Below are 7,726 nucleotides of genomic sequence, written 5' to 3'. Positions count from 1 at the left end.
ATGGATTCTAATAGGGCTCCCTTATATCAGATTTTAAACAACTCCATAGTTTTATCACAAATAAACTTTTTTTAAAGGAATTAAATCAGTATTATTTAGAAAGTTAATTCTGAAGCCCATTTCTGGATTTTGTAATTTTGTAATAGAAGTTAAGTATGGTCATAAGCGTATTCTATGGCTCCTATAATTGAAGGTTAATAAAATGGATTAATTTCACAGTCTGAATTACAGAAGGATGTATTTTTACCTTATGAAAGAATTTTTATACTTGATATTTAGTTGTGTTTTTGCACCTAATTAAGATTTTGAGTCACCACATGGGAATAAAAATTCTTTTTGAGAAATTGCTGAAGAAAATTGTATGGTTTTGTTTGGCATTGAAAAGACATTGGTATAACATATTTTTAAAAATATTCAGTACTTACAGCATAAAAGGACACGGCAACCCACTCCAGTATTCTTGCCTAGAGAATCCCGTGGACAGAGGAGCCTGGTGGGCTGCTGTCCATGGGGTTGCACAGAGCTGGACATGACTGAAGCGACTTAGCATGCATGCATACATTGGAGAAGGAAATGGCAACCCACTTCAGTATTCTTGCCTGGAGAATCCCAGGGATGGAGGAGTCTGGTGGGCTACCATCTGTAGGGTCGCACAGCGTCAGACACGACTGAAGCGACTTAGCAGCAGCAGCTGCAGCAGTACTTACAAATGTTCCCGTTTACAAAGTATTGAGAAATATTTGTTCTTAATGTTCTGAGCCATTTAATGGGCTTATGTTTTCACACACAATTGGACACAGTTGCAGACTAATTCATGGTCATTCCTGCTGGAAAGCCTTGTATACAGGACACTCCCCTGAACAGATGTACATCGATCTAATCTACAGTTTTCAAAACAAAATGCTGCTCCAACATTCAAAGAAAACAGCTAAAATATGCTTTGACGTGTTTGTCATTCCCTGCTGAAGATGGAGATGTCTGACAGTAAGGAAATTTTATTTCTGCACTTGATCTATATTTTGCTTTTTATATTTTTATTTCAGGCACAGGGAATGAATGTAGGGATTTTAGTAGCCCTCCTGAAATTAAAAAAAAAAAAGAAAAAGATGCCAGAACGATCCAAAGTTTAATGCACTCTGGAGGGAGAAATCGATGATACATGTTATTTAAGGAAACTTGACATCACTTTACTGACCTCATGAATATTTTTCTTCTGAAAGGAAATATCCTATTTTATTCTGCCTTTTTTTTTTTTTTTTTTTTTGCCTCTCCAGGCAGCATGTGGAATCTTAGTTCCCCCACCAGGGATCAAACCCATGCCCCCTCCATTGAAAACCTGCTCTTTTAACCAATGGACCACCAGAGATGTCCCTCTCCTCTTCTTTAAAAAAAAATCCATCGACAGCTGTTGACTGTATTAGTATTTTAATAATATGGTACAGAGCATTAATTTCCCTTCTTTATTTTATCAGAATAAAGCAATGACGAAAGGAAATTTTCTCCCGTGTCCTTGTTGATTTAGAACTTCTCTTTTGCAGTCCCCACCATCTTTTGAAACTGGACTGACAGTTCAGGTTGCACTCAGATAAATGTGAAGTTCTCTATATTTTTTCATTTCTCTGATTTTGAATTAGCATGCAGTGAAAGATTTTTGCTGTATAGTTCTATGAGAGTTGACAATTTGATAGTTGTGTAACCACCACCATAATCAAGGTGCAGAATAGTTCTATCCACACCTCAGGATCCCTTCATGCTGACCCTCTGTGGTCAGTGCTTCCTCCCACCCACATCCTGGAAATCCCTTTCTCATCCCTAAAGTGTGCCTTTGCATGAATGTCATCTAAATGGAATCATACAACAGAGAACTTTTCGGGTCTGACTTCTTTCATTCAGCGTAAAGCATTTGAGATTCATCTGAGTCAATATTTCAGTTTTTTCATTATCTTGAAGTATTCCATTTACTTGTGTTCCACAATTTGTTTATTCATTCGCTATTGGAAGAGCAGTCTCTGGTGATTATGAGTAACACTGCTGTGAATGCCAACATACAGATTTTGTGCAGATCTAAATTTTTTCCCTTGGGAGTAGGAGTATATTATTGGCACTATAGAAATGACTCTGTCTGTGTGATTTCTATTTCATTTGTTTGTTGTTTTTTGCGGGGAGAGTTGGGAGGTATTTGTTTCTTATTGAAATATAACTGATGTACAATGCTGTGCTAGTTTCAAGACTACAGCAAAGTGATACAGGGCTTCCCTGGTGGATCAGTGGTAAAGAATCCACCTGCTAATGCAGAAGACACTAGCAGGGTCTAGTTCGATCCCTGGGTTGGGAAGATTCCCCGTGGATAAGGAAATGGCAACCCACTCCAGTATTCTTGCCTGAAAATCCCATGGACAGAGGAGCCTGGCAGTCTACAGTCAAAGGAGTCACAAAGAGTCAAACATGAATTCATGAACAAACAGCAACTATATATATATATATATTCAAGGGCAAGCATTTATTTATGTATTATTTATTATTATTTATTTATTTATGTATTATTCATATATATTCAAGGGCAAGCGTTTATTTATGTATTATTTATTATTATTTATTTATTTATGTATTATTCATACATAGACTCAGAAGATCCCTTCTCCAACTCTCTTCTCTCTCTGCTGATTCCCATGGATCCCTTTCTCAGTCCTTCGGCTAGAAATCCAGCTGCTTTTCCTTGCCACTTTATAGGTCTGCTGCTGGGGGTCTCAGGGCAGGGCCTGGAGAGAAAAAAAGAGAGAGAGAAAGGAAAAGCAAAACAGGAATTCTTCTATGCTGTGGTTCATATAGGCCCCTTTTCTTGGTTCTTTGACTCTCCCCCAGAAAAGAGTTGACCTATTCTATGACGGGGCTTCCCTTGACCCAAAACCAGAAAGAAAACGGGGGAAAAAAGCAAAAACAAAACAATCTTCCACCTCTCCTTCAAGTTTGATTTCCCTACCAGTTCATCTATCATTTACTTCTCAGAGGTCACAAATAGTTGTTCTTTATACTTTGATTTCTTCCCTTCCAGATGGGTTGCTATGGTTCAAAGGGATACAAGTACCCCAATGTTCATTGCAGCGCTATTTACAGTAGCCAAGATATGGAAGCAACCTAAATGTCAGTGGACAGAGGAATGGATAAAGAAGATGTGGTATGTATATACAATGGAATACTACTCAACTATTAAAAAGAATGAAATAATGACATTTGCAGCAACATGAATGGACCTAGAGATGACCATACTAAGTGAAGTAAGTCAGAAAAAGAAAAAAAATATGGGAATCTAAAAAGAATGATACAAATGAATTTATTTACAAAACAGAATCAGACTCACAGACTTAGAGAACACACTTAGGGTTATGGGTGGTGGGGGGACGGTGGAGGGGTGGGGAATAAGGGGAGGGATAGTTAGGTATTTTGGGATTGACCAATACACACTGCTACATTTAAAATAGATAACCAACAAGGACCTACTATATAGCACAGAGAACTCTGCTCAATATTATCTAACAACCTAAAGGGGAAAAGAATTTTACAAAGAATGTTGCTGCTGCTGCTAAGTCGCTTCAGTCATGTCCGACTCTGCGCGGCCCCATGGACAGCAGCCCACCAGGCTCCTCTGTCCACGGGATTCTCTAGGCAAGAATACTGGAGTGGGCTGCCATTTCCTCCTCCTTTAAAAAGAATAGATACTTGTATATGTAACTGAATCACTTCCCTGTAGACCGGAAGCTAACACAGCATTGTTAATCAATTATACTCTAATGTAAAATGAAGATTTTTAAAGAAGGAGGACTTGTCACTGGAGTTGAAACTCTGTCTAAATAATAACACAAATTAGGCTAAAAATTGTTCTTTTCCTCCTTTTTTCTTCATAGATGTCTCAATGTCACACTTTAGGCCAATGTTTAAATAGTAACATTTGCATTCAAAACACCAATGAATACAGCACACACAACTTCAACCTCTTTTCCCGAACTGTAGACCAAATTCAGGCCCTCAGTAGAAGCATGCAAGTATTCTCCTTACATGAACAGTTTTTAAAAACTAAGCCTGGAGAGTGTGTCTGTCATTCTTTTGACCTTCACAAGGTTGATATCATGGTTAGTCTGTATCCTATACTCTTCATCTTGTTGGCTTAAATATATGGGGCAGTATAACTTAATCAGTGTGAACTGAATTGCATTTTAGAGAAAGCATTTTGCCAGCAGTAGAGTGTAATTACATTACAATGGGAGATTACATTTTCATTAAATACAACTTCTACTCTTACGTGAGATCTGTCTTAAAGTCTCTACCACGTAAGTGTTAGGATTGGAGGTTCACCCTCTGGACTCTGTAGGTAGATTAGTTCTGCTAATTTGGGAAGGCCAAAGTTTTTAGAGGGAAAGTTACTTTCATTGATTTGAAAATGAGAAAGGTTAGATTATAGCTGAGGGAATTTGATGGTTTCTTTCCTAGTCATTGAGACTAGAAGTTTCTCAGTGTGGGTAGGTCTTACAGTTCAAAGAATTTCCTTCAAATTGATCTATGACTGGATTTTTTTATATACATTTTACTGAAAGATGAGCTAAACCTGTTATGAAATTGATTTTATTGGGCTTTATTCTCTTTCTTCCTCTTCTTTACCACTGTTAGTATGGCACACATTAACAAACTATCATTTAGATTCTGAGGCATTGTTTCTTTTTTTTTTTTTTCATTCTTAACTCTTTATTAAGTAGTTTGCAAAAAGGAGGCAGAAACTTTTTTTTTTAAATGATGCACTACAATACCAAAACCCCATTAGATTACAACGATAGTCAACACTGATCAAGGACTTTTAATACTTTTAATCACAAGGAATTTAGTCATGAGTTTAGAGAAAAGTCAGAAGATTTGGGGTTATGTTTTTGTTTTGGGGCATTGTTTCTTTTTTTAATTAATTAATCTATTCTTTTGTTTTTGTTGTTTGGTTGTGCTGGGTCTTCATTGCTGCAGGCAGGCTTTCTCTATTTGCGGTGATCAGGGTCTACTCTAGTTGTGTGTAGGCTTCTCATTGTGGTGGCTTCGCTTGCTGCGGAGCAGGGGCTCTAGGGCCCATGGGTTCAGTAGCTGTGGTACACGGGCTCGGCTGCTCTGCGGCATGTGGAATCTTCCTGGACCAGGGAAGATTTGGAGAGAACCAAGGGGTTAGGCAAGATATTGCTTGATCAAAAGATTTGAAAGGTATGTTTTGGACTAGAGATGAGTAGAGCAAGGGGATGCCTGGTTTAAGGTCAGTGACAATATAACTTTGCCAAAGTGACAGATTCTTTGGCAGACAGATTCTTGACCGCTGGACCACCAGGAAAGTCGAGACATTATTTCTTTCTAAGAATCATGACTACTAGAAATTGTTTTACTTGGATCAAAAATATAGAATTCAATATAGAATTGTGGTAGCAGCTCAGATTCTGGGGTCTGATGTATCTTGTGAGGGGGTGGGTGGTCCCTCTCATAAGCAGTTTTTGACAGGAAAGAGCTCTCTACAGGAAAGACTTCTCTGCAGAAGCCCCCTTTTGTCCTGTCACTTTGGCAAAGTTATATTGCCACTGACCTTAAACCAGGCATCCCCTTGCTCTACTCATCTCTAGTCCAAAACACACCTTTCAAATCTTTTGATCAAGCAATATCTTGCCTAACCCCTTGGTTCTCTCCAAAGATCAAAGCAGTAGAGATGAAGAATAAGTAGCTAAGAGATCACAAGATCCCTTCTCTAGCTTCCCCTTCAGTAATCTCAAGAGCCAACTGTATGAACAAACTGTGTGAACAAGATAGCATCTAGGGACTTCCCTGGTGGTACAGTGGTTAAGACTCTGCACTCCCAATGCAGGGGGCCAAGGTTCAATCCCTGGCCTGGGAAGATACCACGTGCCACGTGGCAACTAAACCCATGAACCACAACTACTGAGCTAAAGCTCCAGAGCTGGGCAAACACTAACCCTAACCCTACCACTGAAGCCTGTGAGCCCTAGAGCCTGCCTGCTGCTACTACTGAAGCCTGCGAGCCTGAAGTCTATGCTCCGAAACAAGAGAAGCCCGCATACCATAAGGAAGAGTAACCCCACTCTCTGCAACTAGAGAAAGCCTATGCAAAAAGCAGTGAAGATCCATCCCAGACAAAAATAAATAATTAAAAAAAATTTTTTTTAAGGAATACCTTATTTAAAAAAAGAAAACAAACAATACTACTGGGACTTCCCTGAAACTCTGCACTCCCAAAGCAGGGGGCCCAGGTTTGATCCCTGGTTGGGGAACTAAGATCCCACATGCTGCAGCTAAGCCCGCATGCCACAACTGGAGAAGTCTGCACACTGCAACAAAGACTCAGTGCATCCAAAATAAAACAAAACTGCTCCACCATGTGACTTGCAATGTAATGTGGGGAAGAGACCATGTGTGATTCCTGCAGTTGGGTCATAAAAGATAATCCTTCACTGGGACACTCACCTCTGGAGACCTAAGTCACTGTGTAAGCAGCTACCTCCCTGAAGCCACTGTATCATGAGAAACCCAGATCACAAGGAGAGCCACGCATAGGGATTCTCACTGACATTCCCAGCTGGGTTTCCGCAGACCACCAGGTGCCAGCGCGGCAAGGCAGTGAGGGTGATTCTGGGGCGAGTCTAACTCCAGCTACGGCGCTGCCTCCAGGCACCAGATCTCTCCAGCTAAAGGTCAAGGCTTTGTGGAGCAGGGACAAGTCACCCTTGTCTGAATTCCATAACCCATGAACATGTTATATTTTTTAACCCTCGAAAGACATTTAATGTGCTTAGAACAAACACTTTACAAAAAGCATGAACACTTTTTTGTTTGTTTTGTTTTGCCAATGGGTATTTTTGCTTTTTTTGATTTTTATTTTTTATCTTTACTTAGAGGATAATTGTTGTTGCTGTTGTTCAGTTGCTCAGTCGTGTCCAGCTCTTTGCGACCCCATGGACTGCACCAGGCCAGGCTTTTCTGTCCTTCACCATCTCCTGGAGCTTGCTCAAACTCATATCCATTGCGTAGGTGATGCCATCCAACCATCTCGTCCTCTGTCATCACCTTCTCTTCCTGCCCTCGGTCTTTCCCAGCATCAGGGTCTTTTCCAATGAGGTGGCTCTTTGCATCAGGTGGCCAAAGTATTGGAGCTTCAGCTTCAGCATAAGTCCTTTCAATGAATATTCAGGATTGATTTCCTTTAGGGTGGACTGGTTTGATTTCTTGGCATTCCAAGGGAATCTCAAGAGTCTTCTCCAACACCACAGTTCAAAAGCATCAATTCTTTGTCATTCATCCTTCTTTATGGTCCAACTCTCACATCCATACATGACTACTGGAAAAACCATAGCTTTGACTAGACAGACCTTTGTCGGCAAAGCAGACCTTTGTCTGCTTTCTAATATGCTGTCTAGGTTGGTCATAGCTTTTCTTCCAAGGAGCAAGCATCTTTTCATTTCATGGCTGCAGTCACCATCTGCAGTGATTTTAGAGCCCAAGAAAATAAAGTCTGTCACTGTTTCCATTGTTCCCCCATCTATTTGCCATGAAGTGATGGGACCAGATGCCATGATCTTCATTTTTTGAATGTTGAGTTTTAAGCCAGATTTTTCAGTCTCCTCTTTTACCTTCATCAAGAGTCTCTTTAGTTCTTTGCTTTCTGCTATAAGGGTGGTGTCATCTGCATATCTGAGGT

The 7,726-nt window shown here is 40.0% G+C and overlaps 1 non-coding gene across 1 annotated transcript; it reads left to right on the top strand.

Annotated features, from left to right (window-relative positions):
* The first annotated feature begins 5,835 nt into the window (after window positions 1–5,835).
* On the top strand, window positions 5,836–5,908 carry TRNAG-CCC. The gene has a single exon. It is a non-coding gene; the product is annotated as a tRNA-Gly (tRNA).
* Window positions 5,909–7,726: the final 1,818 nt, after the last annotated feature.

The sequence above is a fragment of the Cervus elaphus genome, chromosome 14 (genome assembly GCF_910594005.1).
Source record: "Cervus elaphus chromosome 14, mCerEla1.1, whole genome shotgun sequence".
NCBI lineage: Eukaryota > Metazoa > Chordata > Mammalia > Artiodactyla > Cervidae > Cervus > Cervus elaphus.
Note: the sequence above shows the minus strand (reverse complement) of the source record. Positions and strands in the feature narration are given on the sequence as shown.